Consider the following 12,500-nt stretch of genomic DNA (forward strand, 5'->3'; position numbering starts at 1 on the left):
ATTTTGTATTGGTATTACTATTTATTGCTTTATTAGATGACAGTCTGTTTCTGTCATTAATATTATTTGTACCCGTGCTTCAGTGTTATTAGGGAAAGCATAGGATGAATGCTAGGTCTTTTTCAGAGATAAAATGTTTGCTGACACCTGCTTGTATGATGGTCACATCAAGCTCATATTTTCACCCCCAGAGTAGAGAAGAACAGGCATAGCAGTGATTCTAATGGTCACTATAACTGGGGTATCACAAATATAGCAAAATAAATAAATAAATAAAGCAGCAAATAAATATGTAACTAAGGTATTATCTATACAAATCATTAATAATGTCCTTCCAGAATTATTTTGTAGCAGAGTTATTACTATTATTTTGAAAAGTGCCATTTCTTGAATGCTTTCTTCATTTTTTTGGGGGGGGGGGGGTTGGATTTAAATTATTTTATACTTTACCAGAGATATTACACAACCTAATGTGATGATTCAAATATTGGAGGCAAGCAAATGCCATTTCTGTGTTTTACTAGGGTCTTTCTTGCTGGAATCTTTCTGAATTTGCTTGAGGAGGAGTAGATATGTTTACTTTTCTGTTTCTTTTTAAGATGATAAATGAGATCAACAGCGTTATTAATGGCAGCAGCAGCTTTCACAGCGATAGGCAAAACATCTTGACAAAACAGACAAGCTTTCCCTGTTCCCTCTCCGAAGACTAACAAGAGTGGATCTCCCTTGCCCACTAAGGGAACCAAACAACCACATAGTGGCTGTAGGTGATAAGCCAGGGAATCCTGGGTAAAAGATGAGTGGTCTAAGCTACAACTAATGGCACAGCATAGTCCCCCACCTTTGACAGAGGCAAGCTGCTAGCCTCCTGTGCTGGCAAAGGCTGATAGGTCAAGCTGAAAATGGTGCCTCTTTCCTGCGGAAAATAAGCACCAAATACTGATAAAAATAAAATTTCTTCAAACAACACTTTTTTCACAAACAAACAAAAAGCACTTTAGAACACTTTAGCAGCCCTACAAAGTAAAATAAACACAATTTATCCACAGAAAAAATGGTTTTAAGTTACTTTAAACAATGCTTAAATTGACAGGAAAAAGGAGGACTGCCATTTAAAAGTACAGTACAGTTTCATGGCACTCTATTAAAACACAAACTCCTAGCTTTAAAATAACTTTCCCGAAGAAGAAAGTAGCAGTAATAAGCTAAATTATTTTGGAAGGCTTTATCCCCCAAAGAGAACTCATCTGCCTAGCAAAGGAAAGCACAAGCCACCTTTGGATCCTCGAAAGCCTCAGAGGAGCATGCTCTTTGGTGGCAGTAAAGCTCTGAAGGGCTTTTTGTCCAAACTTGTCTTTTAGTCAGCTCAGCTAGAGCTGCCCAATAGTTTGGGTGCATGGAGGTGCTCTGAAGCTTTGGAAGCTGGCCAGCTGTTATGTCCTTAACAGGATATAATTCATATAGCTAAAGCTACTGCAGCCATCATTAATGTGATGAGCATCATGTTCTTCTAAAATTGAGTATTTATCTTTTTTTTAAACAAATAAATTACAGTAAAGCTTCTTCTCAATGGCAAGCATCTCACTTGGTACCTAAACATAGGTGTGCTCACCTTTTTTAACAGAAAGTCCTGTATCTAGCTTGATTGACTATGCACTCAGCTACATTTATTCATTCATTTATTTATTTATTTAAGTTTGATGACCAGGCAAGTCCACTGGGCCAAGAAGAGCCTGTTTTCAGTGGAGGCCCGGGGAGAAAAGCTCCACAATAATTGCAAGTTACATTTCACATGTTACAAAAGGACATAGTTCATACAGCTAATTAAACATTTACAGATAAGCTCCATGATATTTGCAATTGGCTTGTCACAATGTTACAAAAATGAAAATACATAATTCAATACAGAAATTTCAACATTTGCATAAAGTGAATATTTTGTTATAAACTCAATTGTAGGTTTAACATTTCAAAATATATAGCTACTAGCCATTAGTAGGTTAGGAAAATATTATGCATGGAGAGGGTAATTGTATATTTGAGACTGGAAAGTATAGTACAATAGATATTAGAAAGAAAATTATTTTTTAGTAGGGGAGGGATTGTTTTGGGTGGGATGAAGTAATAGTAGAGATAGTTGGATGAGTCAGTGCAAGGTGGAATGAGGGGGAGGGGCTTAAGTTGGAGCGTGGTAAGGGTATTCCCATTTGGAAGAAAGATGAGAGAGTAGCTGAGATTTGAAATTTCTATGGTTAGTTAGGTTGTGTAGGTGTGTGGGGAGAGAGTTACACTGTTTAGCTAAGGAGTGGGACAGCAGTAGATGGCCAGGAGGTCATGCAGGTTTGTGGACCTGAAGGAGATTTTGGTTTTTGGATCTGAGTGATCGGTTGGGAATGTAAGGTTTTAAGGAAGTAGCAACAGCTGGGCAGTTGGCAGGTTTAAAGATGAGCTTGTGGGCAATTGTGAGTTGTAGGTAACTGAGATAATTGGGTAGTTCAAGCCATTTGAGGGTGAGGAGGGATTGGCAGTGGTCGGATGAGTTTTTTGAATTGGTTGCAAATTTAGAGATCTTGTGGTAGCAGGATTCAAGTTTGGACAGAAGGCCAAGATGGACATTGGTGAAAATAGGGGCATCATACATAAGGGTGGGGACTAGGAAGGTGGATAAAAGAGTTTGACGGCTAGAGGGGCTTAGGAAGTGGTTGTGCCTGTAGAGGAGACCTAACTTTTGGTGTATTTTCTTGATTGGGGAGTGGATGTGGGTGTCAAAGTTTAGTCCTTCATCAATAATGATGCCAAGAAGCTTGGTGTTGGGAACAATTTCAAGGAGGATATTGTTTTGGCTCTGTATGGTGAATGTGGATTTGTCAATGGAGTTTTTGGTAGGGGAAAAAACATTAGTTTGGTTTTATTTGCATTTAGTGCCAGATGGTTAGACTGCATCCAGGTTTCTGTTTTGGAGAAGGCTAGTTGGGCTTTTGCTAGGAGCTCAGAGGTGGAGAAGGCTGAGTAGATTTGCCTATATAGGAGTGATTCATCTGCATATTGTATGATAGATGAGTCTGGAATGGATTGGTGAAAGTTAGTAATGAATAGATTGAAGAGAACAGGGTCAAGAACAGAACCTTGTGAGACACCTGCAGGTGTGGGAAGGAAGGGGGAGGTTGAAGTTTTCCATTGGACAGTTTGTTGGTGGTTGGACAAGTAGCTGGAAAACCAGGCGATGGTGGTGGGAGAGAGGTGTAGGATGGAGAGTTGGGATATAAGTAGGGTTTGTGAGATGGTGTCAAAGGCCTTTGACAGATCTAGGAATAGTGTGGATATGAACTTGCCTGAGTCGCGTTCGAGGTTTATGGTTTCAAGAAAGGAAAGAAGCGCAGTCATAATGCTGTGGCCAGGGAGGAAGCCGTGTTGGGTAGGGGAGAGGAGATTGTTTAGTGTTAGGTGTGCTATATTCTAAAGAGTTCTCTTCAATGGTCCCACCCCTTGCTCTTGATCTTCCATCTCCAAAATACAGAATATTACCTCTAATAACATCGAATAAATGGGCAAAATGGGAAACACTTACCAACAGCTTACTAACAACTTCAATTGGAAGCTTAAAGAATGGGTAAACTGTGCTGATTTACATGTATAAACAGTTCCTTCCTCCCTCCCTTCTACTACAACTGCAGATAGTCAGCCCTCTGGAGGTAAAATTGGCATTAAGAGCGGAAAATCTTCAGGACTTTCCTGCCTAAGAGTTAAGACATAGTGCTGTCATCCTGAAGTAAACAAACAAGAGATAACACAATGGTATTTCCTAATAAAAACTATACACAATGAAAGGACAGAGGGTGGGGGTGGCTATCGAAATAAGGAATCACTGTTCCTGAGATGAGAGGGATATTTGTAAGGGGGGAGAGTGCAAGGCAACTTAGAAACAACCTAAATTATATTCCCTTTGTCACAAACATTTTAGAGGGCCTAGGAAGTAGATGGTCCCCGTAAAACCCTCCTTATTCAAAACTGAATTAGAAATTTAAGACTTAAACAAACAAAACTTGGTTACACCACCAGGCACTCTTCCATAAAACAGAAGCAGATGCTGAGGTCCAGTATACAGTATCTTCACAATCATGCATACTATTTAAAACATGTTTAGCTATTTCAGACATGTAAGAAATAGTGACATTTAGGTGGGCACTCCTTTGGATGGAAAATTTCTCAGGCCTTCTGCATAAAAACATAGAAACTTCCACTTAAGTTAGTTAAGAATTTTATATGATGAAGTGGAAGAAAAAAATTATCTTATGAAATGTTTCCAAAATATTCCCCTCAGAGTGTGCAGGGAAGGGTTGGATAATCTGTGGTGGCTGTTTCCTGTTGGCATGGTTGCAGGGATAGACCTAAAGATTAAACAGAATTGTTTATTAGTTTGACAGACATTGTATGGCCTACCCACTTCAGTAGGAACAGAAGTGTTTGAATAAGATTCTTTGCAGGCAGCAATATCCAGTTCCTTCCTCGTTGGCACTACAGGAGGACAAAGCATAGAATGAGACATATCCAATAGTAACATCAAAATATCTTCTCAATTCAGGCAGAACATCTATTTGTTCCCACAAAAATCTCTCATTCATTCTGGTTATGTACTTAGAATGAGAAAATTCCTCCAGGGGTGTTTGTAATGACCATTTTCCCTCATCAGCAGAATTATGTATATAATTATATATATACTATAATATATAATTATATAATAATAATAATATATAACAATAATAATAATAATATATATATATATATCTATATACTATAATAATATATATTATACAATTCATAATAATTAATTATTCAATAGTAAGAGTAATAAGTAACAAGACTTCTTCTGTGCCCCTTGCCATGCTCCAACTTAACCCCCCCCATTCCACCTTGCAGTGACTCATCCAACTACCTCTACTATTACTTCATCCCACCAAACACAATCCCTCCCCTACTAAAAACTAATTTTCTCTCTAATATCTATTGTACTATACTCTCCAATCTCAAATATACTATTACCCTCTCCATGCATAATATTTTCCTAACCTACTAATGGCTAGTAGCTATATATTTTGAAATGTTAAACCTACAATTGAGTTTATAATAAAAATATTCACTTTATGTAAATGTTGAAATTTCTGTATTGAATTATGTCTTTTCATTTTTGTAACATTGTGACAAGCCAATTGCAAATATCATGGAGCTTATCTGTAAATGTTTAATTAGCTGTATGAACTATGTCCTTTTGTAACATGTGAAATGTAACTTGCAATTATTGTGGAGCTTTTCTCCCCGGGCCTCCACAGAAAATGGGCTCTTCTTGGCCCAGTGGACTTCCCCGGATAGCAAACTTAACTAACTAACTAACTAACTAACTAACTAACTAACTAACTAACTAACTAACTAACTAACTAAAATAAATTACTACAGTGTTCTCTTGATTGTGTAACTAGATAGGTAAGAATTTCAATACCCATCATGGAAGACGTGTGCGTGTGTGTGTTTGTGTGTGAGTTTGTGTGTGTGTGTGTGTGTGTGTGTGTGTGTGTGTGTGTGTGTGTGTGTGTGTGTGTGTGCGTGCGTGTGTGTGTGTGTGTGTGTGTGTGTGTGTGTGTGTGTGTGTGTGTGTGTGTGTGTGTGTGTGTGTGTGTGTGTGTGTGTGTGTATGTAATGCTTGTTGTCTCCATTTCCCCCAAAAAGAATCTGCTTAAATGTGCACACAGCTTCCTTATCCCAATTTTGGGGCAAGGTTGGCATAATAGTCAAGCTCTTTACCTCATGTTAATAAGGTACAGGTTTTGAGTCTGACTATTGGCTAGAGCTGTAATACTCTGTACTCTGATACCGTAGTATTTACCAATGGACCTAAGTAAGACAAGATGCCCTGTCTCTGTTTATGCCTCCTGTCTGGCATGTCATCTGCAGAAAAATTATGATTAAACTGATGCACATGTGTTGTTTAATGTGTACCAGTGTTGGTTGTGTCTAGCAATAATCTTTTCTTATTGACACTGTATCATCAAATGAACAAAGATCAAACTTTTATTTTTTTCTTTGCGGGTGTTTTTATTGACCGACCTGGAGAAGGAAATGTTTCCCCATCAAGAGGACTCTTCTGCCAGGTATATCTGGCAGCATCTCCCAGTGAAATGCCAGGCCACTGTAAAGGTGGGTCTTCCACTTCCATCATGGACATTGGAGCAGCTAAAGAGGAAGTGGCTGACCCCTGTGTCATGGTGGCTGAAAGAACTATACCAGAGGAAGATGAAAAATTAACTGAGTGATCTGAGATAAAAATGTTGGCCACTGCAGAGCCACCCACTATTGGCAGATGCAAAGATTGAGCCCTAGTAATGGCAAGGGTTTTCTTGGCAGTTGTTTTTTTTTTTTCTTTCTATGAATTGCGGAACTTGGAGTAGCAGGAGCGGGGTAAGTCTCTATGCAGTGAACAAGAAGGATGCTTCCGATGCAGGTAAGATTGCTGAAATGAATCAGTCTGATAGTAAGTTGTCAAATAGCTTGCACAAAAACAGACTTACGCTTACACAGCAGCATGTAATAATCTTGTCATAAAATCCTAAGAAATAAAGTAAGTCTGTCAGAAACAAATGGCAGGTAAGTTGTCTCAGCGTGAACACAACCACACCATGTCTTATAGATGTCCCTACTAATAATAAATAATGACATGCATAAAACTTTTAAATAAAGCTTTCAAAGTTTATATAAGTAACACAACTGTTCAAAAATCAGACCGCAATTACAGACAAAGACAAAAATATCAGTTCCAGACAGAAAACAGACAGTTTTATATAAATACTTGGTTTCTTAAAAGAACCAAGTCCTATTTAAATATTTAAATTACATTTTCTGCAGAGAAGGGTTCCTAAAAAGGACTTATCTGGCAGAAAGGAACAAAAGGTCACCTGCCGTTCTTCGTGAAGCGTCTGAGCTGTTTCTTCAGGAGGCAACAAGAAAGTACTGAATACTTTCCACTTTGACCGCTGATTCTCCCTCCACAGGGCTGACCGATCAGCAATCCGAGTATAACTGAGGGAGGCAGCCACAGTTTTTGGAAGCTGTATGGTTGTTGTGCTTTGGGGCAAGACACAACCCATATAGCCTAAAGGTTAGTGCAGCCATGTGAATGGTGAACATTAAAAGTAACTGTTTGGTTTCTCTACTTCAACAGTGTGAAATGCAATATAATCTGTTTAACAATAATTATCATTATTTATCTTACTACCCAGCTTTGACCTCTTTTCATGGGTGACCTAAAAGCTTTATGGAGTGTAAAGTGCCTTTCTAAATGCCTCAAGGTATGCATATCAAGAATGAATAATGAAATCCATATGTACATATTACTACCAGCTCAGAATAACTCCACGGATCTCTTACGTGAAAGAGGAAAACAAAAGATAAAAATTCTATCTCAGATCCCAGATACATTTTTTAGATACATAACAACAACTGTTGCTTTAAGGCAGATATTGAAATATACACAACTTTGCTAAACACATACATAACTATAAATGTTGTAAAAAAAATAACTCAGGGTCTCACCTTGAAACTATTGCTCATTATAAAACATATAGTTTTTATAGAAAAAAAAAGCAAATACATTCCAAACAGTGAAAAGTGCTGGTTACTTAAAGACTTGCAGAAAAAAAAATATAGTAGTCTTCAGCAGTCCTTTCTGCAATTGTCTTCTTTAAAGAGCATAACTCATATAAAGATTCCTAATTCTTACCTGGTTGAAATTTTCACAAAAAGTCTGGAAAGGAACTTACCCTAATATGAAGCAAAAACCACTGATCAGTGGATCTCTTCTAAGACAAATCAGGCCTCCAACCACTAAAAAGAAAAAGGAACCGAGATGGACAACTCTAGTTCATATATGTGTCTGCACTATGAATCTATTAAACGTACGTAGCAGTATATATTTCTTCCATTTCTTCCATTTCAAATACATATAATTAATTTTTATTACATTTAAGGTTTTGTTCATGATCAAAGCACTGCATTTTTGTAGTGATAATGTGCATATTTTACAAAAAAAAAAAAAAAATATATATATATATATACCCACAGTAAAATGCAGTCAGTATTAAATTGTTCAAGGTTAGATGAAATAGGGTAAGAGATACAGGAAGGAAGTTCAGGAATTATGACAGTTGTATGTTCGGAAATCATGACATTTGTATGTTCAGAAATTATGTTCAAATTAAAGAAAATCACCATTTCCTCCCACACGCACTGATATCTTTCAATCAAAGAATATTAACCAGTATGTTTTAATCAAGAAATAATGATCTGTGCTAAGGTCCTATAACTTGTCATCAACAATAATTCTCATGGCACATTAAAACCTTAGTTGTAATAAACAGTCCCTTAACATCCATCTGATTAACACACTGTATTGTACTGCTCCTTCTGAATGTAGTTTTAACATGATAATACCTTTTTTACTGACATATGGCCTGATTCACCAAAACCTTACTAGCTGCATATTAGATAAGGCAAATGGCATCTCAGCCACAGCTCTGACAGCCACAAAATGCATAAAAGTGATCCTGCATCTTGCAGTACATGGCCAGAAAGTCACAGAGCAAAATGTACAGTGAGCTGACCACTTCTCCTTCAGACAACACATTAAACCCAGGTCCCATCTGCCTAACCTGTTGGTAGCATAGATGAAATTAAAAGAATCCACAGCATTTATTGAAAAGAGTAGGGGAATTTCTCCTGGTCATTATAAATACCCCTGTAATTACACAAACTCCACTCCACACACCTTCAGATAGAAACAACTCTGATCCAAAACAATAGCAAAACAGCAAAATCTTCAGAAGTCAGGAATCGAAAAACAGGAACCAAAGTCAAATCCAAAAGCAAACTCTTTATTCTCCAGCGCCTCGGTGTAACCACCTTTCAAGAGTATACGATTCCTGACTTCTGAAGATTTTGCTGTTTTGGTATTGTTTTGGATCAGAGTTGTTTCTATCTAAATACCCCTGTAAGTCTCATGTGAAAAAAGGAAGATAAACAGGTAAATAAATAAACAAACAATTAAATAAATAAGTAAGCTCAGTATGGTGGACATGCCCTTAACACACTATGTGCTGTGAAAGAGTGACCAGTATACCATAGAATTAGGGCACCAGAGTATGGCACTTTTTACAACCTGCACTGTAACAGCAACGTTAGCACTGGTCCAGCTGAGACAAACAGATGAAGAAAGAAAAGTCAGCGCAGCCTGTGAACCCTGCTTTGCACTAGCCTATTAATACTGATCTAATGAGATGTTGAAGGGAAAGGGTGAACAGCAATGCAGTCTAGGAGCCCTGCTTTGCATTAGTTTATTAATACTGATCTAATGAGATGTTGAAGGGAAAGGGTGAACAGCAATGCAGCCTAGGAACCCTGCTTTGCACTTGTCATTTGAATGCTGAGGTAATAGGATGTTGAAGGGAAAATGTTCACAGCACTGCAACCTGCTTTGCATTAATTCTTTGAGTGGTGGGGACAATAGGAGTATCCCAGGCTGGATTCTGCACCATTTACAGCAAGAACTAGCTTTGCCACTGAGCCCCCTATGCAACCACAGCCCATGTAGAGGCTTCATTCCAGCAGAGTGGAGAACTCCCATTACATCCCTTTACACAAAGGTGGTGCCACTACTGACCCTGGAAACTATTGCCCCCATTAGCTTGATAAGTCTGATCTTTAAAGCCATGGTGGAGCGTATTATTATGGGTCTCATAAACAAGGGCATAGGCAATCTCCAAGCACTTGACCCCACCCAGTTTGGATTTGTCAAGGGCAGATCTTGCCTGTTGAACCTGGCTGACTTCTTTGAGACTGTCACCAAAGCCCTGGATGAGGGATAGTCAGTACACACAGCTTACCATGACTTGTCCAAGGCCTTTGACACAATCCCCCACTCAGGCATCATTGAAAAGGTAATATAACTTGGCATAAATCCCTATCTCATCAGGTGGATGGCCAACTGATAGAGCCCATAAGGTCAAAATAGGTGCCAGAACATCTGACAGCAGACCTGTCTCTAGTGGTGTTCCCCAAGGATCTGTCCTGGGACCCCTATTGTTTGGCATCTACTTCTCAGAGGTCCAGGCGAAGACAAAAGGCCTGTGGCTGACCAAGTTTGCAGACGACTGTAACTTGGGTGCAGTCATTGACTCCCCAAATGATGTTAACATACTGCAACAGGGTCTCACAGCAACAAATGACTGGTGTCAAAAAGTCATGGTCTTAAGTTAAATGAAAAAAATGTATTATCATACCGTCCGGCAAAACATGGCCCCTACTGATTACCACAACCCCCTAAGCACACAACCTGTTGTGAGAGATCTGGGTTTTCAGGTTGACAACATGTGGTGGCAGTGGTCAGAAAAGCCTTTTACTTGGTTCATCTCATAAGTAAAGGTATTGCATCCAGAAAAAAGGAGGGTATTACCTCATTAGGCCTATAATTGAGTATAATGCCCCATTTGGTATGTACCTTTCCAAACACCTTTAACAACTAGAAAGGCCACAGAAATATCTCACAAAAAGAATCCATGGCTTCCAATACCTGTCCTGTCTGGACAGGCCCAAATCATTATCATTCTACTCAGTATCGTACAGCTTGCTCAGTGGTGATCTGTGTCCGGCCTACAAGGCAATTTGATGCCCTGCCCTACTAGAGATGCTCCGTATCAGTAAGTCTAATTGTTCATGCATTTCCTGCTCTAAAGGCTTAAATCTAATAAGTGACATCAAAAAAACCTGCTGGAGAGACAGATTTATCTCCAAGAGGCTGCCCCGTCTATGGAATAGACTTACCATACACGTCAAACAGAGTACCTCACTGACCCTCTTCAAGCGCAACCTTAATGAGTGGATGGGAAACCACAAATTTGTCCCAGGAGTTCCATCTGTGTCCCTCAATGACAGGGGGTGACAGGTGCTGACTGAGGTTTCTTTTTTGGAGGATAAACTCTTGGCTAGGCTTGTAAGGGTCTCAGGGCCATTAGCCTACTAACCTCCTATGATCCAATGATCCTATGAAAAGGTATCAGTTTACATAATTTCTAAATGTGTGTTTCCTACACTGTACTCCATATAGTGAGGACCTTTCAGGGGCTGATGTAATATAACAGTCACGGGAAACAAGGAAATCCCTGCTTATACATTGTGGGATAAAGGCATGTAGAAAACATCAAACAAGCACATTCAACTAATAGTGTTTGTAGGTGTGGGGGTGTGGTGTGTGTGTGTGTGTGTGTGTGTGTGTGTGTGTGTGTGTGTGTGTGTGTGTGTGTGTGTGTGTGTGTGTGTGTGTGTGTATTCTTTGCTGGAGAACTGTATATCTCAAGGAATTGAACAATATATCAGTATATGGGATGCTTGGTCTGGCACCTTGATTCACAGTGTTAGCGGTGATGGAGTCATGTGTCATAAGTCATCAGAGTTTTGTACGTAATGGCTGATATCACTGTGCGGCTATGTTACCAGCCCTACTGAACACACACTACTTGTCAAGGCAACTACAGAGCAGCACCGTGCCATTGGCCGTGGCAGCAGCTTATGCATGACATTTTCCTTTTTGTCAGTATTTGTCTGTATGAGTCTGGGGGGCTAAGTTATACAAAGACTGCTGCCACTGCTGATGTTTTCGTTAACTCTGCTGTTTAGACAGTTCACTGGCGTATAACTTGGTTTACTATCAAAAACACAAAAAACCTACTGACGAACGTTCACATTACCAAACCTCAACTTCGGAAAATGTCACACCGACTGCTTTGCCTGTCAAAACATTCAAGAGGCAGGAATTGACATTCTGCATTACTTTTACCTCTCAGCATCCAGTAAAAACACTGTTCACAAGTCAAACACATTTATACTCTTTTTGCAGGAGGGCAAGCCCCCCTACACCCCCATGTAGGGGGCTGTACCCCTAACACCTCTGCTAATTATATATAATAACTCCAAGACCACACTACAGTGAGAAAAATTTTACTTTTCCCAATCTCCACTGCAGTGTGATCCAATTGTAAACAGCAATGCTCAAAACCGCGAACACAAGCTACATGTCGACATTTCGGAGGCGACGGGATTTTCATTAGCAATCTTAAACTTATTTCACCTTTACCTGCAACTGTATCATCGACAGTAAGGTGGGTTTCACACATTTCATGGTAAACCATATTATTTTTGCAATTGCGCTACAACATGGTGTCAGATGACACTCTTGTTACACAATCTACTTGTTAACGAACTATGTCAGTTCCATTACTCAGCGCTGAGCTGCTCACCTGCACGCATTCTATCCAACACCACGTCCATCGACTTGGTATTCTCTGCAATCTCTTCTGCAGGCTTGCTGCTTCACTGTCCCTGAAAGTGATGGTAGTTATTTTAAATGCCTTTTCCTAATACTTTAACACAGCAGTTATGTGCCATGTCTGTGATTTCAACCT

General features: G+C 39.2%; 1 protein-coding gene across 9 annotated transcripts in view; it reads right to left on the reverse strand.

Moving 5' to 3' along the window:
• The window catches only part of FOXP2 (forkhead box P2), a 756,067-nt gene that overhangs the window by 394,668 nt on the left and 348,899 nt on the right, over positions 1-12,500 (reverse strand). Inside the window, exon 2 of one of the 9 annotated variants that reach the window (XM_044084434.1) lies at positions 7,809-7,872. The exons of the other annotated variants lie outside the window; for them this stretch is intronic. The gene's annotated coding sequence lies outside the window, so the exon portion shown is untranslated. The remainder of the gene's footprint in view (positions 1-7,808; positions 7,873-12,500) is intronic. 9 annotated transcript variants of the gene reach the window in all.

The sequence above is a fragment of the Protopterus annectens genome, chromosome 9.part0 (assembly GCF_019279795.1).
Source record: "Protopterus annectens isolate FY-2018-M chromosome 9.part0, PAN1.0, whole genome shotgun sequence".
Classification (NCBI taxonomy): domain Eukaryota; kingdom Metazoa; phylum Chordata; order Ceratodontiformes; family Protopteridae; genus Protopterus; species Protopterus annectens.